The sequence below is a fragment of the Etheostoma spectabile genome, chromosome 6, assembly GCF_008692095.1.
Source record: "Etheostoma spectabile isolate EspeVRDwgs_2016 chromosome 6, UIUC_Espe_1.0, whole genome shotgun sequence".
Lineage (NCBI taxonomy): Eukaryota > Metazoa > Chordata > Actinopteri > Perciformes > Percidae > Etheostoma > Etheostoma spectabile.
The window spans coordinates 25068074-25076979 of NC_045738.1; the positions used below are offsets into that span (position 1 = coordinate 25068074).

The 8906-nt window shown below is 42.9% G+C and overlaps 1 protein-coding gene across 1 annotated transcript in view; it reads right to left on the reverse strand.

Moving 5' to 3' along the window:
* Window positions 1-8906, reverse strand: part of cdk14 (cyclin dependent kinase 14) — a 205066-nt gene that overhangs the window by 1971 nt on the left and 194189 nt on the right. The window contains 1 exon segment of the mRNA XM_032517690.1: window positions 1-57. This exon segment is cut by the window's left edge and continues 1971 nt beyond it. The gene's annotated coding sequence lies outside the window, so the exon portion shown is untranslated.

The window sequence follows — 8906 nt, forward strand, 5'->3', positions numbered from 1 at the left end:
CCTCCATCTCACCATCTTTGTCTTCATCTTTCATTTTTTTATTTTTACAACAGCCACCTGGAACAGAGACAGAGACAGAGACAGCGTGTCAGTGACACAGAGCAACCAATCACATCCCATTTTATCACATTTTGTGTCTGCACACAGCTCAAAATCAACAGTTTGTGTCAGTCATGAGAGCATGGGTTCAAGTGTATTAGATATTTTAGTTTCTTTATATTTTAATATGGGTTATTTATTAGAGAGTGCCCGAGTCTATATCCCAACCTTACCAGGAAGATAATGTTGACAGCAAGACCACAAAGGTTAGAGCAGGACGCCTCTGTTAGGGGTGTATAACGGCCATTATTCTCCCGGGCTGGTGTGTGACATTGGTTAAGATGACTGAGCGCTGTATTAACGCACTGGTGTAGGGCTGGGCAATATATCCAAATCATATTGATTTCTTGTATGTATCATCTTCGATTTAGGATATTGTAACATAACTTTAATAAGTGTTGTCTTTTCCTGGTTTTAAAGGCTGCATAACAGTGATGTCATGTTCTGAACTAACCAGGCTGTTGTCTGTTCTATAATTTACCTTTACTAACTTAGTAATTGTATCCACATTACTGATGATTACTACTAACCCAAATCTGCCAAGCCTACAATATGGGTGTAAAAGAAATATTAAGTATTTGGTTAAAAAATGTCCTGACACATGATTTTCTCCATATCGCCCAGCTTTGTACCCTGGTGTGTGAGTATTAAATAGAGTGTATAGTATAACATAATATGGATTGACGTCCAGACTGTACTGAACACCTGTTCCTTCAAAGTTCATTTCCTGGGACTTCCCATGGTACCACTTTGTTTGAAGCGGTGACATTCAGTGTCATTTGGTCAATTATGGCATTTTAATTGGGTTTGGATTAACTCACTGAATGACACCCCCACACAAGTGTTACCGGTCATTCGGGCTAATTAGCACTCTGCTTAGCTTGAAGGCAGGCGTTATTATGTGAGGTCACCAGACTTTGTGTACTAATAAGCAGGGGTGTCGGACTGAGGGGTAAAGGGGACTGAGTACCCAGTACCCTGATGGGAGGAAAGCCCAAAAAGATGCTAGAACGAATAGGTGTGGATGAGGGGAGGGGCCCATAGAAATATCCCTACAGAATGTTGTGCTACACCCCTGCTAATAACAATGATAAAAGAATGGTTTCTCTTGCCCTAGGAGGTGGACACCAGAGCTACCAGGGGAGTGAAAGAGATGCCAGTCAAGCCAATCTGTACACACCGCACCCTCCTGTGAAGAGGTCTACTCAGCCAAATGAGTCTCCTGTGTGGGTTTACCAAGGATGTGCAGGGCCTTTTAACTCTCAACACATCTTACATCTCTCTTCAGAAAAGCTGCACATCCTGAGCCTGAATGCTGCTTGCTTTGTTTCAGCGACGTAATATATACACACACACACACACACACACACACACACACACACACACACACACACACCCTAGCACACCACACAGTACAGTATGCATTTCATTTGTGCTCCTTTAAAAAAAATCTCCCACACACAACACGCCACGCACGCACGCACACACACGCACCACCAGCCGCACCACACCCAAGCACACACACACACAATACATATACATACATATATATACACTATATACACACACACACATATATATACACTATATACACCCACACACACACATATATATATACATACATATATACACACACACACACACACATATATGTATGTATATACACACACACACACACACACACACACACACACACCACAGTACAGTATTCATTTCAGTTTGGTGCTCCTTTAAAAAAATTCACACACACACACACATAATACATATACATACATATACAGTATATACAGTATATACACACACACACACACATATATATACATATATATACACTATATACACACACACACACACGCACGCACACACACACACACACACACACACACACATATATAAATATATACATACATATATATATACACACACACACACACATATGTGTATATATATATGTATATATGTGTGTATATATATACACACATATATACATATATATACACACAAACACACACACACTGTATATATTTTTTTTACTCGTTTTAAAAGTATGAGTTCTGGCACCGTTTAGGCACCAGCACCATTTTAAAAGTATCGTAGCCATGTGTAAATGAATGAGTGTCATCACTCGTCACTTCACTGTCAACAACAAGGAGAGCACGCCCAGACTCGCTCACAGCATCACTTCTGACTCTGTGCATGTTGGAAATTAATACCGCCAACTTGTGCCTTCTAACAGGCCGTGTCCCGCCCCTGGTTTACATCCAACAGGCCTATAATCTCTTCTATACAGCAGTCTGTTGCTAAAGCAAACCCAGTGGGCTGCCAATTAAGATCTGGATCCAGCATATCATGAAACATGCTCCTTTGTCACAGCTGTTGATATGTTTTCATTGCTGTACTGTATGTGTAATTGTTGTCTAACTTTGTGTGTATTTTTCCTCTTTATTTCTTCTTTTGAGCGTAGCTGCTCGGGAACGCAAAGCGAACTTCAGGGTAAACTGACAAAGTTGTATCGTATAAGCGAACAAGGGATTTGTTGTTTTGAAGGGATCTGATGTAATAATAACAGATTTAGGCTTCTGCTGTCTTAGAATCAAAGAGCACCAAGTAGGTGTGTGTGTGTGTGTGTGTGTGTGTGTGTGTGTGTGTGTGTGTGTCAGGGGGTTCCACTTGGGAAGCAGATGGAGCCGGTGGGTGGGTTTTGTTTGGAGGATTTGGCAGGCCTGGCCAGCTGCTGGCTGTCCTTTTAACAGAGATAGTCTCACCCTCCCCCCCCAAAAAATGAAATCCTTAAATTACTTTGTGCTGGGACAGACAGATACAGGACAATAGAAATGGACCAACTAGGAAAGAAGGGATTATAGAGGAAAACAAAAAGACGAACAGAAGCAGCCAAGTACGCTGATTTGCATTTCTGAAACCTGACTTGAGACTTTCTGGCTAAAACCTGACGACTGATATCTAATATTCACACATACCTCCACATTTATGCCATAGTTTGCCCTTAAACCTAAACTTTCTGCTCAAGATTTGCTAAAATATAATCCGCCTTAATAAAAACATTTACTACTTCATTTCCAAAAGAAGAAGTTTTCTCTGTCTGTCAGCAAATATGTGCTTGACCCTGACCTAGAAGACTCTCTGATTATATTTACATCAACACTAATTTACTGTTATTCCAGATGTAACAATATTCCAAATTTGATATGGGTCTTGTGAACAGCAGATTTTGTTTCAATATTCCGAATAAGCTTATAGCATTTGTTGTTTAAGACATTTTTTAAATCTATTCTATTCAACCTTTATTGAACCAGGCAGGTTCTCATTTGCAACCTGGCCAAGAAAAGCATAAGACAACATAAACGTTCATATTCAATACAATACAAGAATACAGAATACAACAGGCTACATAAACTACAGACATGTGTGATATGCCAGTATCTTTCCGGTTTGACATGACATGTATACAGTGCATTTGGACTATGTGTCTCAATCAGGTTTTTACGTAGTCCTGAGGAGACCCTGAGGCTGGAAGAGAGGAGTTCTCGTTCAGCTTTCTGTGCTCTCAGTAATGGTCTTCCTGCTCAACGTGTACAGTGGTTTGTGACGGATGGAGGACGTGCCATGATGGTGAACACATTCATGGAGGTCGACCTTTCTGTTAACGAGTAAGAACCTTTTTTTAAGGGTTAGGGTAGAGGGTTAGGGTCAGGGTCAGGGTTACAGCCACCAGACTCCATGCTAAAAGAGACTTCCTGCCTCAACAACAAACACTGAGCGTCACGTTTTGACGTGATGGGAGTGAGAATGTTTTGCCCGAACCGCTTTGCGCTGGCCGTCCCAGTGTTTTCTTACGGGGGGAGGGGGCCGCTCAGCTAGGTGCAGCGCTACCACTGGTGTCGCGCGCCTCTCAGAATGTCCACGGAGAACTGCGCTCAAGTCCCCTTAGACCTCGTTGCCACTGACCTTTCAAGGCACAACCAAAGATCGCTGCGATTCACTTTGCCTCTTTGCTCTGCGCCCTACCTCACGGTTTAGCCACACATCATGAGTAGGTGCAGGTGCTTAGTCCTGTTCATCTGCTGTGTATCTGACCAAAATCCAGAAAGCCTTTAGTCTTAAACTGTCGTTCTCCTCCCAACAAAATTGCTGGATGTCCTAAGCTTGGCAGATTACTGCAGTTTTGTATTAGATCATAACAGTAAGGCCCAATCCATTCCTGAGCTGTTACTGACTATGATAAAAGAAAACAGGTTGTCTCTATTTAACTACAGTGTAACCCCACACTGTCACAGACACTACGGCCATTTTTTCGGCTGTTTGGAACAACAGAGTTCAGAATACTCCTGTCGAGTGAATACTCATGTGTAAGATGGGACAGAATGTAATAAAGGCAAAGTCTGGATGCTGGCATATGAACATGGAAGTTCATGGATATGCACGTGAACTGTAATTGGACTGATATGACACCATAACCCGAAATAACAGGCCAGACCAGAGGAGATGTGCTGCATTCACTGGTCCAACCCCAAACCCATAAACTCAGCCATCTAAACCTCCTTCTGCTTTCTGTTGCAGCTCCCCTTGCTCTCTGTCCCTCTTGTCCTTTGCCTCCTTGCCCCTCCTACTCCTACCATCCTCAATTATGCAACGTATTCACAACAATTCGTATGATATCCTACAAAATTACAGCGATACTGTCATTTCAGAGGCCGTTACAGTTAAGATTAGCCGACAAAAGGTGAGTGTCATGTGGCAACAACAGTCCAAAACGACTAGTTAAGAATAGACAAAAATATCATGGTTTGGATTTAAAAACAGCGGCCCCCTTAAGTATTACTCCCAAGGACATGAACACCTGTTTCCTGGTGAAAGTCTGGTGTTTTCTGGTGTTTTCCTCTAATTCTCAGGACATGAACACCTGTTTCGGTGAAAGTCTGTGTTTTCTCCTAACTTCTCCAGGACATGAACACCTGTTTCCTGGTGAAAGTCTTTGTTTTCTCCTTAACTTCCCTCGGACAGATGAACACCTGTTTCCTGGTGAAAGTCTTGTGTTTCTCCTTAACTTTCCAGGACATGAACACCTGTTTCAGGTGAAAGTCTTGTGTTTTCTCCTTAACTTCTCCAGGACATGAACACCTGTTTCCGGTGAAAGTCTTGTGTTTTCTCCTTAATTCTCAGGACAGACACTGTTCTGGAAAGTCTTGGTTTCTCCTTAACTTCTCAGGAATGAACACCTGTTTCCAGGTGAAAGTCTTGTGTTTTCTCCTTAACTTCTCCAGGATGAACACCTGTTTCCTGGTGAAGCTTGTGTTTTCTCCTTAACTTCTCCAGGACATGAACACCTGTTTCCTGGTGAAAGTCTTGTGTTTCTCCTTAACTTCTCCAGGACATGAAACCTGTTTCCTGGTGAAAGTCTTGTTTTTCTCAACTTCTCCAGGACATGAACACCTGTTTCCTGATGAAAGTCTGGTGTTTTCTCCTTAACTTCTCCAGGACATGAACACCTGTTTCCGGTGAAAGTCTGGTGTTTTCTCCTTAACTTCTCCAGGATATGAACACCTGTTTCCTGGTGAAAGTCTTGTTCTCCTTAACTTCTCCAGGACATGAAGACCTGTTTCCTGGTGAAAGTCTTGTGTTTCTTCCTAACTTCTCCAGGACTAAACACATGTTTCCTGGTGAAAGTCTTGTGTTTTCTCCTTAACTTCTCCAGGACATGAACACCTGTTTCCTGGTGAAAGTCTTGTGTTTTCTCCTTAACTTCTCAGGACATGAACACCTGTTTCCTGGTGAAAGTCTTGTGTTTTCTCCTAACTTCTCCAGGACATGAACACCTGTTTCCAGGTGAAAGTCTTGTGTTTTCTCCTTAACTTCTCCAGGACATGAACACCTGTTTCCTTGTGAAAGTCTTGTGTTTCCTTAACTATTCCAGGACATGAACACCTGTTTCCTGGTGAAAGTCTGGTGTTTCTCCTTAACTTCCCAGGACATGAACACCTGTTTCCTGTGAAAGTCTTAGTGTTTCTCCTTAACTTCCCTAGGACATGAACACCTGTTTCCTGGTGAAAGTCTTGTGTTTTCTCCTTAACTTCTCCAGGACATGAACACCTGTTTCCAGGTGAAAGTCTTGTGTTTTCTCCTTAACTTCTCCAGGACATGAACACCTGTTTCCTGGTAAAAGTCTTGTGTTTTATCCTTAACTTCTCCAGGACATGAACACCTGTTTCCTGGTTAAACATCGAGTGTTTTATCCTTTACTTCTAAAGACCAGTCACTATCAGGGAACAGCACTTAATAAGCCCCTGATGGACAGCAGGTGTGTTCAAATGTACTTCAGCAGCATGGGTATTGTCCACTTTCTGCTGTGAACTAAGTTCTGAAAAATGTAAAAAAAACAAACGCTATGTGAGTTTTAGTCATTTGCTGCACGACTCTACACAAACCAGCTTGACAGAATCGGACTGACAGGCCCACACCTCCTCCCACCTTCCACCCATGCCCCCGAAGCCCAGGGGTCCCGACATCTGACCCCTACTCCTGCAGGGAGGTCCCGTTATGTCTGATCCTGTTTAATGAACTGAGTCCGACTGCCCTTAAATGTCACTCACTGAACACCCTGGGCTGAGATGGGGCTGATGGTTTAATACGCTGCTTTATGTATGCTTTATGTTTGTGTGTGTATGTGTGCACGCGTGTATGTGTGTGCGTGCATGTAATTAGTATTTCTAAAATATGAGTGTGTAAATGTGAGTGTAAAGAGGATTTGGACTAAAATGACATATTTTTCCACATTTTTATTCAGACTGAAAATTGACTGTACCACGTGTCCAGTGATTTTTGTGAGGAACGCAGTGTGGTGGCCAAGCCTGTGTTGAGCTGCCACATCTCCTACTGACAAACAGTCCTCTGTCTCTACAGTGTCCCGCTAATTAACGGAAGCAGGCAGGAAGAGACAGTAACTGCTCTATTTAACAGTTGAACATGGTGATTTTCCACAGCTTGTTGGTTTTTACGACTGCCAACATCAATCAGGATGAAACTCACCATTTGTTTAGTAGATACTAGTTAATACAAAGGCTACTATGAAGTATTCAACCAGGGCAAGGACCTGGTTCACTGTGGTTTCCCTACCCAGAATGTAGGAAAGAGGTGGAACGTTTTAAAGTCCATTATTTTGTTTAAAAGTAGCTGTGTTTCTTACACTGGGTAAGCCCCGCCCCGCTCAGTCTGGAAACCTGCACGTTTAATTCTCCTGCTTCCGTTCAATTTTGCGGGGACCAATCACAAACTGGCTTATCTACCTGGCGCTACTGGTGGGTTTAACACTATGATGATAGAGCAGCAACCAATCAGCTTCTTCTTTACATTCAACATAGCGGCGGCCACCGAACGCCAACGGAGCACAGCAAACCCGTTGATGCCGCTGCTACGTCCCCCTGATCGCTGATCTGATTGGTTGAAGGACTATAAATTGCGTACAGAGTCATTAGAACTATGGCCGTTTGTCCCGCCCCTTGTGCAGAGAAAATACAGAGCAGACCCCCCCAGACCGATGCTCAATCTCACATCTATTGAGCTTAGCCAGACTTAGTGTTTCCCCTTTTCTGTTGGCCACGCATCGCTACCGCAGCCCTGCAAACTGTCGGCTGGTTGCTTTGTCAACAATAACCATAGCAACGTAAAGAGACGACCTAAAAAGTCTGTAAACTGGCCGCAAAACTGTTACAAACTGCAGCAAAAAACAATGTGAATGCACTGTATACGTGTCCAAATAATGCTTCTAAAACCTGAATGATACTGCTATATGCAACATGTCTTAATCAGAAAATGCTAAATTCAGAATTAATTAATGAATATTCAGAATATCCAAACACAATAAGCTGTTGCATGACCCGTATCAAATTTGGAAAATTGTCATATTCGGAATATTAGTGTGTATCTAAACATACTCAATGTAGGGATTCAACAGAGAATGAACAGGAGGATTTTGGATGAACTGGTGTCGGGGAGCAGCCGGTGTACCTTGGGGGGGGGGGGCCACATGAGCAGCAGATTCCCAGAAGCTCTGCCCGTTGACCTGTACACTTTGCTGCTGTGGCTAGGAAAGTTGTTTTTGCTTCATGCTAACGGCTTACAGCTTCCACACGCCATCTCTGAATGGCACCGCGGACGTAGTGGCGCCTTCACTTCTCAACATGTCGGGCTATCAGAGTACACGAGGGACTCGGACTTGCTTTTCCAAGGCCGATTGCAATATTGTTTTTGGATTAAAGATGTCAAAATCTGTAAAAACAACCAATGATTTTATTTGACCATTTCCACGCCAAAACCACTCCTGTGTCAAGAATGAACTACCAAAGTTAAAGGTCCAGCGTGTAACTTTTGTAGTTATATAAGCATTACAAAAATCTGTATTGCCCTTCACAAACTTGACCTTTTTTATGAATACTAACCACCACCATCAATTTCAAGCATTCTTATTGGTTTGAAATTTTACTTTTCGATTTGCATGAACTGGGGTAGACACTCTATATTCATGCTCCATCTTGAAATATGTTAGCCACTGAGGGACATACAGGACATACTGCTCTGCCTTTCTTGTTTTCGCTGTCACATGATCAACTCACAGCTGCTAACGCTGCTAACGCTGCTAACGCTGCTAACGCTGCTAACGGGTATCGACACTTCCCAGCTCCGGCAGGTTAGAAGAAGGAGACATGGAGGACCACATGTTATCCAAATACATTCTGCGGCGGAGTGGGACAAAAACAGTGTACTGGGGAATTTCGCAGACCACAGGCCCTCGG